The following is a 17,366-nucleotide window of genomic DNA, read 5'->3' on the forward strand; positions in this document are numbered from 1 at the left end:
CAATCACAGCCACAGAAGCCTATAACTTCTTCTGGGTTGTCTGGTGTTTTGCTGGCTTTCCTCTTCTCCTTCTTGCACAGTCATTCAGTTTTGATAACTGTCTACTCCACACAGATTTACCATAGAGACCCATACTCTTTGTATTTCTTCATAAGTGATGTAAATAAAGTTCAAGACATATTCAGTGACTTGGAAATGTTTATGTATCCATCCCCTGACTTGTCTGAAGAAAATTGGCAATTAAACTGATTGTTTATAGGTGTTATACCAAAGGGACTGATTCCTCATGCAACACATCATCTTGGCTTTTATATTTTTAATTTATTTATTTCAAGTTGTAGAGATTTACTTTCAGTTTGAGTCCAAGGAAGATAATTTTAGAAATGTTTATATTGAGAAGCCTGATTTAATTTTTGTATTTGCAATGGCATAAACAAATTAAAATGCGTGGTGTGAAGACCGCACAAGGCATGCATCAGTCGTACCTTTCATGTTAATTCCCATAAATGCGTGTGCAAGGCATTACAATGAGGCAGCAAGATGACAGACCTATTGACAAGACAATTGCTTAAATTACGAGGTAATTTGCAGATTCCATTACACAGGTAAGCCATTAAAAGAAAGAACTGTGTGTAATTGTATAGACGGTAGCAAGGCGTTTGAGTATATCTTACAACACAACTGTCATCTTGAACAACTTCTCCAAAATAATTCCCATGCTTTATTTTTGTTTAAGGTGTGTTTTTTTTTTATATTAAATTCTCCCATCTACTAGATGTCCTGCACAGTCTCCATGTCCACTTTCCAGTCATGTAGGTGTCTGTGGTATGCACATGCTGCATCTTTCCAACATTGGAGTTATTCAACCAGTGATGATGACCAGACCCCTCAAGACCAATATGGATGTTCACACAACAAAAATTTTTTATGTCCAAAACATGGTAAATTAAGAAATTAACTTCAAGAACAGCAGCTGTTTCCTGTGAAAGTAATATTCTGTACTGTACATACTGTTTAAGTACAGAAACTGCATTTAAATATCACAAAATTCCATATATATTGAAAATGCCTTGAATTTTCTTGAGATAACCAAGGATTTGAGCTCTTGAAGCCAAGGTCAAGGCCTCCAAGACCAAGGCTATGGCTAAGGGCTCGAAAAGTCAGCTTTAAGGAACCTTAAGTCTAAAACATTACAGCACTATACACTGTATACCCCAGGAGCACATAATCTGCAGATTGTTATTTATGGTTTCTATGGCTTATGAACAGTAATTTCCATGCAAGCTTCAGCAAGTCACACTGATGCAGTTATGTAAAACCGCTTCATCTGTTTCCAATGTTGAATGCAGCTTTTCCTGGTGTGGCACACTGACTGGTCTAGAACTGTTTGGACAGCTGTTCATCCAGTCTTCCAGTCTTCCAGATCCAGTCTTCTACACACTGATTTTCAACAGGTCTAGTAAATGGACTACAAAATGTATCACACACAGATGATAACGCACACATGTTTGAAGCATGTTTCATTTAGTAAAGTTGATCATCTTCAATACACAGAGCTGTTTTTGACACAACAGCCACCAGACAAAGTCAATGCAAACTGTTGAAAGAAGCTCTGTCACGACTCCTGGGGACATTCATCAGTGCTGACTTGGATTTCCACAATTGACCAAGGAGTGACCCATTTCCTTCTCTTGTTTTTACCTCTCCTGAGGCTGGAAAAAAAAGTGTAAAGAATCATGTGTAACTCTTAAAAACCTCTTAAACCCCAGAGTCCCCAAATTTGGGGACTTGCCCTGTTTTGGAACATTTGAACACTCATAAATAACCGATGCTGACACCAACATACACTTATTATACATCAAAATGTCAAGTGAAATCTCCTCTACAAAAGTATCTACTTCAGTCACATATCTAATCACATAACTAACCACAGGTGAAACGCCAAGCAAATAAAGACATAAATCTGAATTCATTTTTTTTGGGGAAAAAAAAAAAAACCCAACCTCATTTACTCCTTCCAGGTATTATTTACTTTAAATTTTTTTGCATCCACAACATCCCCCAGGACCTGTCTTTTAGCTGATTCAAACATTTGCATTTTTGACCTTGTACAAGCTGAGAAATAAATCATAATATATGGGTATGTGATTTTGGTGAAATAGGCTCAAGGGCTTAAGGGGTTAATGTGAAAGATCAAAACCTCCACTCACTTACGTCAACACTGAGGCTATTACTGTTGTGAATAGTGGATGAATTTATTGTTAATTACGGGTTTCCCTCTGTCACTGTTACCATAGTGATGTAATCATGTAAATAGAGTTGGCGACAGATGTGAGCAACGGAAAAAAATCAGGACCTCTCCCTATTTTAGTCATCAACTTTAAAATAGGCACAAATGGAACAAGTCTGAAGTGACAGAGTGAAACTAGGTGTGAATTGGGAAGAGTCAACCTCAGTGTAAATACCAAAGATCTGTTAGTTGTCAATGACCTTCAATTAGTTTTTTTTCTGGGCGTGTCTGATGGGCACAGTGCACCACTGTCATATCTCCTTTACAGATACGTAGGCTTACCCACATGCAGAAAAAAAAATCATATACAGTGTATTGGGCCTTTCCTGTAAACAAGGGTTATTTAAAATTATATTTTTATTCTTAAAGATGCAGGAAGTGCTGTCTGTAAAATTTTATTTGGTACTATTCACTTGCATTCTGTGATTATCCATCGATCTATTTTCTAAACCTGCATATTCCAATTAATGGTCACAGGAGGATGGAGCCTAGACCAGTTGTCATTGGGTGAGAGGCAGGGTACACCCTGGACAGGCCAGTAGTCTACCACAGGGCCATGCTGTGATTATCATACTATATGTTGAGCAGTCTTTGTCTTGTTTGTTGTCCTGTTCCTCCAAGGTGCTATGGCCAATTTCCACCAAACTTGGCAAGTGGATAAAACTGACTACAGAATTGACTGTAAAAAGTTTGTTTGAGCAAACATCAAGGCTATTTGGGTTACAGGTCAAAATATTGATTTTCATTTTGATGTCCACCAGATGTGGCACATATATTTGAGTTCTGGAAATTGCCCAGGTAAGATCAGATTTACCAAAGGGCAGTCATGAGGGTCAATGTTATTTGACTCAGTTTTTTCTTTAACTCTGACTTGCACCAAATTTGGCACACATATGGAGTTGGGCTTGTAAATATCCCACCCATGTCAAATGTTTCCTGTCAGGCTTACTGGTACAGCGTGGCTGGACACAAATGTAGGATTCAGATGATGATAAAACACGGTTTAATAAAAATTCTGGCAGGGTTTGATACACAGGTAGGCAGGCAGAGATAAACAACAGGATCCGAAAAACAGGCAGACAGGTCAAAAACACGGGTAGGCTCAACAAAGGAAAAAAAAAATGCTCAGAGGAAGAGTGCTCAAAAGTGGCTCAAGGCTCAACAATCGCACAACCAGGTAAGGTGAAATGTGTGACTTAAATAGAGAGTGTGATTAGAAGGAAATGCAAGACAGGTGTGTGTGGAAGGATCTGGAAATGGGTGTGGCAAGCAGGAGAGAGGACAGGAAGGGGACACCCATCACGAAGCATTACACAGCAGACAAGAAAAGTCCCTCCACCAAAACCCCAAGCAAACATGACAGTGACAGAAACCCAGCAGAGACAAAATGAAGTAAAAACAAGAACACACTCCACACAGACTCCAATCTTGACATTTCCAAGTTCATTTCTGTTTGTTGACCTGTTGCTTGCACCACCCAGGTCCCTTTTGGTGATTTCTAACAAACTTGGAATGCCAGTGAAGGTTTACTCCAAAACTGCCCTTCAACACTTAATTATGGGAAAGGTTCAATGTCAAGGAATTTGATTTTCAACCCAATTTGACAAAATGTGGTGCACAGTAAGGTAGATTCCAGAACTGTCCTTTCAGCATCATTCTGCAAAGGTGTAGGTCATTGCGGTCTAATCATCATATTGCAGTAGCCTTTTCTCTATCCATGCTTGCGGGTACTGTTATCAAGTAATGTAATAGGATTTTAAGGGTACACAGATAAGACTAGCCCTGGAGCCCATGGATATTTGAATTCAGTCATAAATGCTGTGCAGAGTGGAGATAGTGACTCACTTTTGACAACAGAATTATAGCATTCTTCAGGCATGTGTGCTGGCTCTTGCTCTGTCTAATGCTTACCTGACTGGGTGTTGGGTTTGGTTGTGGAGTCCAGTTGTCTGTGAGGAAAGGATCACTGACCTTGAATTTGTAGATGATGCTGTGATCTGCGTGGAATCATTGGATTGCAGAACTTGAGAAGCGATTATGAGGATTGTCCTGGATCAAGTCCAAGATCCAGGCTTTCAGTTACTTATTGAATACAGAAAGTGATAAACATTTTGAGAGATTCACTTATCTCAACAGTGACGGTCATGTCTCTGGGAGTTTGGTGTATGAGAATGAAAAATGCCTGGAAAGAGTGTGTGGACACTAAGGGGTGTGGTCAGAGGTATTCATCTTAGAACAGATCCTCTAAGCATTGGACATATGCTTCATGTTCACCTTTGTATTGACCCCACAAGCTTCCTTTTCCTTTTGCTTTCTGGCCAAGGACATTTGGACACTGACAGCAGTAGGCAGAAACAAACCAACAACCATGTCTTCTAATGTACTTTTTCAAACTTACTTTGACTTTTTGTTTAGAGACCATTTGCAAGGCTTTTCAAATAACTTCCACTCAATGTGCACATGAAATTCCATGTGACATCCACCCAAAGAAACACGGCTATAACACAGCTCATTATGATGCAGCATCAAATTTAAATTTTCACCAATAGCTCACATTAATACTGTTTCAATTTACAAAGCATCACATAATTGCCAAGTGTCACTGTTGACTTCACTCATTCATTTGCGCATTAGAGACATAATCATAATGCATGGTGTGCTCATCAGTGATCCAATTAGTGCTGAGTTCAAACAAATGATGAATAAATGATGACTGAATTTGAGTGTTTGGATGGAGATTCTGATGGCATCTTTACTGCCGCCAGTAATGTGAAGACTGTTTACGATACAGCAGCAATAAAAAGGTTCAGGGCTGGCCCACATGCAAAAGTGATTAGTAACCTGAAGCTCCAGAGATTTCAGATCACCGTGTCCAAGTGCTTTTCAGTTTCTGCATGCATACAGTATGTACAGTAGTGTTCAGAATAATAGTAGTGCTATGTGACTAAAAAGATTAATCCAGGTTTTGAGTATAGTATTTCTTATTGTTACATGGGAAAGACGGTACCAGTAGATTCAGTAGATTCTCACAAATCCAACAAGACCAAGCATTCATGATATGCACACTCTTAAGGCTATGAAATTGAGCTATTAGTAAAAAAAAAGTAGAAAAGGGGGTGTTTAATTTAATTTAATTTAATTAGCTTATAATGCGCCAAATCACAGCAAAAGCCGTCTCAAGGCGCCTTATATAAAACAAGTCAACATAAAATTGAATATATAATTAGAAATGAAAAAAAAATCAAATACATAAATAAAAACAGAAGTAAAATAATAAAACAAATAAAAATAAAAACTATCCATAAGAAAGAGAATAAAAATAGGTTTTGAGTCTTGACTTAAAAATGTCCACGGACTCAGACTGCCTCATGGTTGCAGGAAGACTGTTCCACAGGGTGGGTGCACGATACGAAAAGGCTCTTTGACCTGTTGACTTCTTCATCCTGGGAACACAGAGACGTCCCGCATCCTGCGACCGCAAAGCCCGGGCCGGCACGTAGAGTTCCACCAGATCAGCCAAATAAGATGGCGCCAGTCCATGAACAACCCTATAAGTCAATAGCAAAACCTTCAATCTGCTCTCACAGTGACAGGGAGCCAGTGCAAAGATGCCAAAATGGGTGTGATATGTTCAGACCTTCTGCTATGTGTCAGAAGTCTGGCGGCTGCGTTCTGAACCAGCTGAAGACCCCTAATGCTGGACTGTGGTAACCCTGAAAATAGAACATTACAATAATCTAGTGTAGAAGAAACAAAAGCATGAATCAGGGTCTCAGCATCAGCCATAGACAGGATGGGGCAGATCCTCGCTATATTTCTCAGATGGAAAAAAGCAGTCCTAGTAACATCCCTGATGTGGAGGTCAAAAGACAACGTGGGATCAAAAATTACCCCAAGGTTCCTCATTTTGTCCGTATGATGTATGACACACAAACCCAGGCTGAGCGCCAGCTGGTCAAACTGATGTCGATGTCTCACTGGACCAAGAACCATCATTTCAGTCTTATCAAAGTTTAAAAGTAGGAAGTTACTAGACATCCAACTTCTCACTGATAGAAGACAGTCCTCCAGGGATTTTATGGGAGTGAGATTTCCCACAGTTATCGGCATGTACAACTGAGTATCATCAGCATAACAATGAAAGGCAATCCCAAAACTCCGCAGTATACGCCCAAGGGGTGCCACATACAGGGAGAAAGCAAGGGGCCTAAAACAGATCCCTGTGGAACCCCAAATCTCATGTAGGCAAGGTCAGAGGTAGTGCCATTATACAAGACACATTGAGAACGACTGGACAGATATGACGTCAACCAGGCAAGGGCACTTCCAGTAATCCCCAAAAAATTCTCCAACCTATCAAGCAAAATATGATGATCCACGGTATCAAACGCAGCACTGAGATCTAACAACACCAAAACCGAAGTGGTGTCTGAGTCCATTGCTCGCAGAAGATCATTCACTACTTTAGTGAGCGCTGTTTCTGTGGAGTGATATTTCCTAAAAGCAGACTGCAGCGGCTCAAAAAGATCATTCTCGGTAAGGTCATCTACAAGCTGCCGTGAAACCACCTTTTCTAAAATTTTGGAACAGAATGATAGATTTGATATCAGCCTGTAATTTTTCAATACACTAGGGTCAAGATTAGATATCTTAAGTAATGGTTTAATCACTGCTGATTTAAAACATTTCAGAACAGATCCAGAAGTTAAAAAAAGATTAATAATTTCCAGCACAGTCGGCCCAACAGTGGGCCACAGGTCCTTAAACAATTTTGTTAGTATGGGATCAAATAAACAGGTTGTGCTTTTGGTAGACGCCACAAGTTTCACAATAATACTAGTGCTATGTGACTAAAAAGATTAATCCAGGTTTTGAGTATATTTCTTATTGTTACATGGGAAAGAAGGTACCAGTAGATTCTCACAAATCCAACAAGACCAAGCATTCATGATATGCACACTCTTAAGGCTATGAAATTGGGCTATTAGTAAAAAAAAAAAGTAGAAAAGGGGGTTTTCACAATAATAGTAGCATCTGCTGTTGATGCTACAAACTCAAAACTGTTATGTTCAAACTACTTTTTTAGCAATCCTGTGAATCACTAAACTAGTATTTAGTTGTATAACCACAGTTTTTCATGATTTCTTCACATCTGCGAGGCATTAATTTTGTTGGTTTGGAACCAAGATTTTGCTTGTTTACTAGTGTCCTTGGGGTCATTGTCTTGTTGAAACACCCATTTCAAGGGCATGTCCTCTTCAACATAAGGCAACATGACCTTTTCAAGTATTTTGACATATCCAAACTGATCCATGATACCTGGTATGTGATATATAGGCCCAACACCATAGTAGGAGAGACATGCTCATATCATGATGCTTGCACCACCATGCTTCACTGTCTTCATTGTGAACTGTGGCTTGAATTCAGAGTTTGGGGGTCATCTCACAAACTGTCTGCGGCCCTTGGACCCAAAAAGAACAATTTTACTCTCATCAGTCCACAAAATATTCCTCCATTTCTCTTTAGACCAGTTGATGTATTCTTTTGCAAATTGTAACCTCTTCTGCACGTCTTTTATTTAACAGAGGGACTTTGCAGGGGATTCTTGCAAATAAATTAGCTTCACACAGGTGTCTTCTAACTGTCACAGCACTTACAGGTAACTCCAGACTGTCTTTGATCATCCTGGAGCTGATCAATGGGTGAGACTTTGCCATTCTGGTTATTCTTCTATCCATTTTGATGGTTGTTTTCTATTTTCTTCCACGCGTCTCTGTTTTTTTTTGTTCATTTTTAAAGCATTGGAGATCATGTAGACGAACAGCCTATAATTTTTTTGCACCTGCGTATAAGTTTTCCCCTCTCCAGTCAACTTTTTAATCAAACTACGTTGTTCTTCTGAAGAATGTCTTGAACGTCCCATTTTCCTCAGGTTTTCAAAGAGAAAAGCATGTTCAACAGGTGCTGGCTTCATCCTTAAATAGGGGATACCTAATTCACACCTGTTTGTTCCACAAAACTAACGAACTCACTGACTGAATGCCACACTACTATTATTGTGAACACCCCCTTTTCTACTTTTTTTTTAATTAAGAGCCCAATTTCATAGCCTTAAGAGTGTGCATATCATGAATGCTTGGTCTTGTTGGATTTGTGAGAATCTACTGAATCTACTAGTACCTTGTTTCCCATGTAACAATAAGAAATATACTCAAAACCTGGATTAATCTTTTTAGTCACATAGCATTACTATTATTCTGAACACTACTGTACTGTATGTGTAGACTCCGATACAGATGCAAAAACACCCCATGTGTATGCTCCTCATGTTAAAGGAACAGTGACATGAAGTCACATGTGTTGTCACCTCACAAGATTTTTGCACATTGCGTTAGTACTGGTTGAACAGGAAACCTGCATGGAAATTAAATAAGACATACGGTAAAGTTTTGATCATCATAAAAATATTTGCTGCTAGGTGCACCAGTATTTATGCAGCAGAGACATGAGCAAAATGCATTGCCTTCAGCGTGTGTGGTATGTCTGAGTGCAGAAGGGAGGGAATGTAAACACAAAGGGTAACGTCAAGCGCTGACATACAGCTTAATTAGAGGCAGGAAAACACAGGGTTGATATAAGAGGTTGCACTCTCAGTGCTTTTTTCTGCAGAAATCAGGGCTGAACTCTGGAAATGCATTGACAGGAACCAAGGGCATACACAAGGACATACACAAATCCCCTGCCCTGACTGTCGGTGTGAGCCAGTGTAAAAGGAAAAGACCAGCTCCTCAAACATTAATACAGCTCCAAATCACAAAAAGTTGGGAAGGTACGAAGGAATGAAAAAATGTGATTCTTACATTCACATTGATTTCTAATTTATTGCATTCATTGCTTTTGTATAGTCAGCCTCATTTCATTTGTCAATGTTTTTGTCAATGTTTTTTCAATATTCCAGAATTACAGGCTTGCAACACTTTCCAAAAAAAATATATATATAGACACAAAAGCATGTATCACTTTGTAATGTTGCTATTCCTTCTCACAACAGTTAAAAGACAAATGTGGAATTAAGGAAATTAAGCAATGAAGTGCATCAGATGCTGCTTTGTCTTATTGTTCCTGCAAACATATCTTAAGGTGTGCAACACTACAGCGTTGTCACTGCATATTTTGTTTCAAAATTCTCCACACATTCTGTACTGGAAACAGGTCTGGACTGCAGGCAGGCCAGTCTCAGATCCACGGCCTCCCTTTCACAGCCATGCCTTTGTAATGTGCGCAGAATGTGGTTTTGCATTGTCTTGTTGAAAAATGTATGGATGTCCCTTGTAAAGATGGCGTCTTGAAGGCAGTATACATATGTTGCCCTAAATTTTAATGTACGTTTCTGCATTAATGATGCTATCGCAGAAATGGAAATTACCTTTGCCAAGGGCACTGACACAACCGGATACCATGACAGACCCTGGCTTTGGACTTGTTACAGTCTGGATGGTCCAATGCACACTGCATCCATCTCTTCCAAAAACAAGTATGGAATACTGATTCTTCTGACCAAAGTCCATATTTCCAATGCATGATTTGTAGTTCAACCCAGATGCATTCAAGCCCAGAGGCATCAGTACTACTTTGGATAAGACTTTCTTTTTTTGCACTGTAAAAGTTTAAGTGCGAATATAATTCCGTATTGTTGTGCTTGACAAAGGTTCCCATAATTATATAAGCAATTAATGAATGATGGCCCTACTTGCAGTGCTGTCTGAGGGATTGGAGATGAGTGTTGAGTTTAAGCTCACGTCCTTGCTTTTTACACAATGAAATTCTTCCATGTTCCTTTAATTGTTTCATGATATCATAGACTGCAGAGGCAGAAACTAGCAAATCCTTTCCAATCTTTCTTTGAGGAACACTGTATTTAAACATTCAATAATTTTCTCAGCATTTGTTGGTAAACTGGAGTTCTCTGCTTGTCTTTACTCCTCATACAATCAGCCTTTCGGGATACTGTTTCTGTATCAAAGCATGATTACAATCATCTGTGACCTCACCTTTTTGAAATAAACCTCACTTCTTTAGTTAGTTAGTTATTTTTGCCCCATTACTAACCCTGAATGTGTTGCAGGCCTGAAATGCAGGAATGGATGTATATTAACAAGTTAATTGAAATTCAGCATATAAAACATGACATATCTAGGGCTAATCTATTGATAATAAATCAGAAGTCAAAGTGAGAATCACCCATTTTCTTATTTATTGAATTTGCATTTTCATGCCGTCTCAACTCTTTTTGATTTAGGGTTATCAGTGTTGCTTTTCTCTGTCTTTATCTACCCCAGGTTAATTGTGTGACTTGTGTACTGACCATCTAATTCAGTAGAAAAAACAATTATTTGTAGTGAATGATCACCCACTTGTCATTTCGTGAATGCTTTTGTGGATGTTATGTTGCAACTCAAGTTGTGTCAGTCAAACATTCTTACTTTTAGCTTCAGTTTTTTTTTTTTTTTTTTTTTTAAGTCATGACTTTCCGTGGGCTCTAATGGAACACGTCACAAACTGAAACCTTACCATAGCAAGAGCTGAAAACAGCTGCAGTCATGCATGACTCAAAGCTAACCACAAAGATGAGAGAGATCTTCAATCTCAATTCAATCTATATGATAATAGCCAAGTGGCCCCTGTGTGCATGTGTGTGTATGGCTTTGATCACACACAAAGACTGGGAATGCTGACATTTGCCGTTTGGTATGCTTATATCTTTTGAGTCAAGGATGAACACTGTGAAAGCAAAAAGTTGAGAAATTAGCAACTTTAGGTAACCAATAAAAAATGGATGCTGTGCTGCAATGCACCATGGGAGTTTGGGGTTTTATTGTGGTTTATGTTAGTTTAACAGTGTTGTTAGTGTTATTGATTTATTATGTTTATCCAGTTCAGTCACTTTAGATAAGTCTCATATTGCTATTACCATGAGTGACTTGCATTTCATATTGGTACCACAAGTGAAGTGTTTAGTGGCTTTAATGTCCAGTCACTGTCTTTGTCAAAAAAAAAAAAAACCTGCTTAGAACAGCAAGCACGCACTTTTTATTCACCCTAGGGACCTAAAGTGGTCCTGCACCATGAGAACACAGAGCCCGTGCCAGTATGTAGGGTTTAATGAGGTCAGCTAGGTAGGGAAGTACTAGGCCATGAATAATTTTATAGGTTATTAAAAGAACCTTAAAATCTGACCTCACAGAGACAGGAAGCCAATGAAGAGAAGCCAAAATCTTCGTGTCAAAATTCTGGTAGCAACATTTTCAATCAATTGGAGACCCGAAATGCTGGACTGCAGAAAACCAGAGAATAGGACATTGCCAATAGTACCAGTCTAGAAGAGACAAATGCATGGATCAGAGTCTGCATCAGCCATAGACAGGATGGGACAACTCTGTTTCACAGGTGGAAGAAAGGAGTCCTTGTGATTTCTTCTAATATGTAGGTCAAGACAGTGTGGACTCAATAATCACCCCAAGGTTCCTCATGTTGTCAGTGTGATGTCTGCCACCCAAGAAGTAATCCCAAAATGACTCTCCAGCCAATCAGTAGAATATCACGGATCCCCCATATCAAATGCAAACACTAAGATCTAACACTAATTAGAATTATAGTGATGTCTTAATCCATTGCAAGCAGAAGATCATTTTACCACTTTAGTGAGAGCTGTCTCCATGGAATGATGTATTCTAATTGCAGACTGCAGTAGCTCAAAGAGATTATTCTCAGTAAGGTGGTCCATGAGCTGCCATAAAACCACTTTTTCAAGAGTCTACAATAAAATTAATTGGTTTGATATCAAGCCTATATTTTTTCAATACACTAGGGTCAAATTAGATTTCTTAAGTAATGGTTTAATTACTGCAGTCTTGAAACATTTATGAACGATCTCAATGTTAGTGATAGATTAGAAATTTCTAATACAGTGGTCCAGGAGTGGGCCACAGGTCCTTAAACAGTTTTTGGTGGTATAGGGTCAAACAGACAGGTTGTGCTTTTAGCAGAAGTTAGGATTTTTGCCACCAGTGAATAAAATCCATTTCGGTAAGTCTAGGTGATGTATCAGTGATGGCACCCACCACAATAACAGTGTGTAGTGGCCGGACAATGGCATGCTGAGATATATTTAACCTAATGTCATCTGTTTCTTCTTGAAGTAATCTAAGAATCTTGGGCTATAAATGGATAGCAACTTACGGTGGTTGTCTGTGAATAAGTGCTGCCCCCATGTAAACAAGAACTTTGAAATATGTTTGTTTTTGTTTAATCAAATCAGAGTAACAGGCCCGTTTTGTAGCCAATAGTGCATGCTTTAGTGTAGAATAGAATCATGCCACACGTGGAATACTTCTAGTTTTGAAGTGTGCCATTTGCTCTAGACCTCTTGATTTATGCTTGAGGCAAATGTAAGTAATCACTGAATCAAGATGAGCATGTTTTGGAGTGGCTTGGTTTTAATGTAGGTAGAGAAATCATGTCCAATGTGGTCATGATTGCTAAGTTTAAGGTTTCCCTCAAGAGTATCTACTGAATGGTCATTTTTCCAAAAATTGACACTAAGAGATCAGGCAGTCTGGCTTGAAGTTCAATTGTAGTTGAGGAGCTGATGTGTCATCGTGACAGTAAATAACTTTCTCGTTCTAGTGAGCAAGGCAAAGAGATTGTAAACTTAATAAGTGAGTGATCTGAAACCTATGATGCAAGAGGCACAATGTCAATATTTGTAACAGTGATGCCATGAAAGAGGACCAATTCCAGGGAATTTGCACTAATCTGTCCTTTAAATTACTCAACCCAACTTTTAAATTTACTCCAATAATTTTTTTTTCCCTGAAAACGAATGTAAAAGGCACTTTCAAATTTGCCTACAATGAAATCAACTGTTATGTCTTACAACCCCAATTCCAATGAAGTTGGGACATTGTGTAAAATGTAAATAAAAACAGAATACAATGATTTGAAAATCCTCTTCGACCTATATTCAGTTGAATACACCACAAAGACACAATATTAATGTTCAAAACTGATAGACTTTGTTGTTTTTGTGCAAAACATTTGCTCATTTGAAATGGATGTCTGCAACACATTTCAAAAAGTTGGGGACGGGGCAACAAAAGACTGGGAAAGTTGATGAATTCTCAAAGAACACCTGTTTGAAAACAGGTGAGTGTCATGATTTGGTATAAAAGGAGCATCCCCAAAGGCTCAGCCGTTCATAAGCAAAGATGGGCCAGGATCACCACTTGTGAAACAACTGCATGAAAAAAAATAGTCCAACAGTTTAAGAACAATGTTTCTCAATGTTAAATTGCAAGGAATTTAGGGAGTCCATCTCTGGGTCCATAATATAATCAGAAGATTCAGAGAATCTGGAGAACTTTCTATATGTAAGTGGCAAGGCCGTAAACCAACAGTGAATGCCTGTAACCTTCGATCCCTCAGGTGGCACTGCATTAAAAACCGACATCATTGTATAAAGGATCTTACCGTGTGGGCTCAGGAACACTTCAGAAAACCATTGTCAGTTAACACAGCTCGTCGCTACATCTACAAGTGCAAGTTAAAACTCTACGATGTAAAGCGAAAGCCATACATCAACAACATCCAGAAACGTCATTGCCTTCTCTGGGCCCGAGCTGATTTGAAATGGACAGACACAAAGTGGAAAAGTGTGCTGTGGTCTGATGAGTCCATGTTTCAAATTGTTTTTGGAAATCATGGACGTAGTGTCCTCAGGACAAAAGAGAAAAACAATCATTCAGATTGTTTCCAGTGCAAAGTTCAAAAGTCAGCATCTGTGATGGTATGTGGGTGTGTTGGTGCCCATGGCATGAGCAACTTACACATCTATGATGGCACCATCAATGCTGAAAGGTACATCCAGGTTTTGGAGCAAGACATGCTGCTATCCAAGCAATGTCTTTTTCAGGGACGTCCATGCTGGTTTCAGCAAGACAATGCCAAGCCACATTCTGCACGTGTTACAGCAGCATGGCTTCATATTAAAAGAGTGCAGGTACTAGACTGGCCTGCCTGCTGTCCAGACCTATTGCCCGTTGAAATGTGTGGCACATAAGCGCAAAATACAACAACAGTGACTCTGGACTGCTGAACAACTGAAGTTGTACATCAAGCAAGAATCGGAAACAATTTCACCTACAAATCTTCAACAATTAGTGTCCTTAGTTCCCAAACGCTTATTGAGTGTTGTTAGAAGAAAAGGTGATGTAACACAGTAGGTTAAACATACCATCAGGTTTTCAGTTGATATATACTATTTGTATAACATGGGGGTTTCAACATGTCAGGGCTGGTGGTGGGCTGAAACCGGAAGCAGTGGGAGACCAATGCAGACTCACAGGCATGGTTGGTTTAGTTGAATAATAGGCTTTATCTTGAAACCAGGCATTGGGTTCGGTACACAGGTAGTCAGATATGGAAGCAGATGTATCAGACATGGTACAGGCTGGGACGTGGTCCATAAACCAGGCAGGGTTTGTTCACACAGCGTCAAGGTATATAGCAGGGAAAACAAAGGCAGAGTTCAAATCAAATCAAATCAAATCAATTTTACTTATATAGCGCCAAATCACAACAGACAGTTGCCCCAAGGCGCCTTATATTGTAAGGCAAGGCCATACAATAATTACAGAAAAACCCCAAAGGTCAAAACGACCCCCTGTGAGCAAGCACTTGGCAACAGTGGGAAGGAAAAACTCCCTTTTAACAGGAAGAAACCTCCAGCAGAACCAGGCTCAGGGAGGGGCAGTCTTCTGCTGGGACTGGTTGGGGATGAGGGAGAGAACCAGGAAAAAGACATGCTGTGGAGGGGAGCAGAGATCAATCACTAATGATTAAATGCAGAGTGGTGCATACAGAGCAAAAAGAGAAAGAAACAGTGCATCATGGGAACCCCCCAGCAGTCTAAGTCTATAGCGCAGAACTAAGCGATGGTTCAAGGTACCACTTGATCCAGCCCTAACTATAAGCTTTAGCAAAAAGGAAAGTTTTAAGCCTAATCTTAAAAGCAGAGAGGGTGTCTGTCTCCCTGATCTGAATTGGGAGCTGGTTCCACAGGAGAGGAGCCTGAAAGCTGAAGGCTCTGCCTCCCATTCTACTCTTACAAACCCAGGAAACTATAAGTAAACCTGCAGTCTGAGAGCGAAGCGCTCTTGGAGTGATATGGTACTATGAGGTCCCTAGTAAGATGGACCTGATTATTCAAAACCTTATAAGTAAGAAGAAGAATTTTAAATTCTATTCTAGAATTAACAGGAAGCCAATGAAGAGAGGCCAATATGGGGTGAGATATGCTCTCTCCTTCTAGTCCCTGTTAGCACTCTAGCTGCAGCATTTGAATAACTGAAGGCTTTTCAGGGAACTTTTAGGACAACCTGATAATAATGAATTACCAATAGTCCAACCTAGAGGAAATAAATGCAGAATGAGTTTTTTCAGCATCACTCTGAGACAAGACCTTTCTAATTTTAGAGATATTGCGCAAAATTGTCAAAAAAAGCAGTCCTACATATTTGGTTTAATATGCGCATTGAATGACATATCCTGATCCAAAATTGACTCCAAGATTTCTCACAGTATTACTAGAGGTAAGGGTAATGCCATCCAGAGTAAGGATCTGGTTAGACACTATGTTTCTAAGATTGTGGGGCCAAGTACCAATAACTTCAGTTATCTGAGTTTAAAAGCAGGAAATTAGAGGTCATCCATGTCTTTATGTCTGTAAGACAATCCTGCAGTTTAGCTAATTGGTGTGTCCTCTGGCTTCATGGATAGATAAAGCTGGGTATCACCTGCGTAACAATGGAAATTTAAGCAATGCCGTCTAATAATACTGCCTAAGGGAAACATGTATAAAGTGAATAAAATTGGTCCTAGCACAGAACCTTGTGGAACTCCATAATTAACCTTAGTCTGTGAAGAAGATTTCCCATTTACATGAACAAATTGTAATCTATTAGATAAATATGATTCAAACCACTGCAGCGCAGTGCCTTTAATACCTATGGCATGCTCTAATCTCTGTAATAAGATTTTATGGTCAACAGTATCAAAAGCAGCACTGAGGTCTAACAGAACAAGCACAGAGATGAGTCCACTGTCTGAGGCCATAAGAAGATCATTTGTAACCTTCACTAATGCTGTTTCTGTACTATGATGAATTCTAAAACCTGACTGAAACTCTTCAAATAGACCATTCCTCTGCAGATGATCAGTTAGCTGTTTTACAACTACCCTTTCAAGAATTTTTGAGAGAAAAGGAAGGTTGGAGATTGGCCTATAATTAGCTAAGATAGCTGGGTCAAGTGATGGCTTTTTAAGTAATGGTTTAATTACTGCCACCTTAAAAGCCTGTGGTACATAGCCAACTAACAAAGATAGATTGATCATATTTAAGATCGAAGCATTAAATAATGGTAGGGCTTCCTTGAGCAACCTGGTAGGAATGGGGTCTAATAAACATGTTGATGGTTTGGATGAAGTAACTAATGAAAATAATCGGAGAGAAAGAGTCTAACCAAATACCAGCATCACTGAAAGCAGCCAAAGATAACGATACATCTTTGGGATGGTTATGAGTAATTTTTTCTCTAATAGTTAAAATTTTATTAGCAAAGAAAGTCATGAAGTCATTACTAGTTAAAGTTAAAGGAATACTCGGCTCAATAGAGCTCTGACTCTTTGTCAGCCTGGCTACAGTGCTGAAAAGAAACCTGGGGTTGTTCTTATTTTCTTCAATTAGTGATGAGTAGCAAGATGTCCTAGCTTTACGGAGGGCTTTTTTATAGAGCAACAGACTCCTTTTCCAGGCTAAGTGAAGATCTTCTAAAATTAGTGAGACGCCATTTCCTCTCCAACGTACAGGTTATCTGCTTTAAGCTGCGAGTTTGTGAGTTATACCACGGAGTCAGGCACTTCTGATTTAAAGGTCTCTTTTTCAGAGGGCTACAGCATCCAAGTGTCTTCAGTGAGGATGTAAAACTATTGACGAGATACTCTATCTCACTTACAG

Source organism: Thalassophryne amazonica, chromosome 11 (assembly GCF_902500255.1).
Source record: "Thalassophryne amazonica chromosome 11, fThaAma1.1, whole genome shotgun sequence".
In the NCBI taxonomy this organism is placed as follows: Eukaryota; Metazoa; Chordata; class Actinopteri; order Batrachoidiformes; family Batrachoididae; genus Thalassophryne; species Thalassophryne amazonica.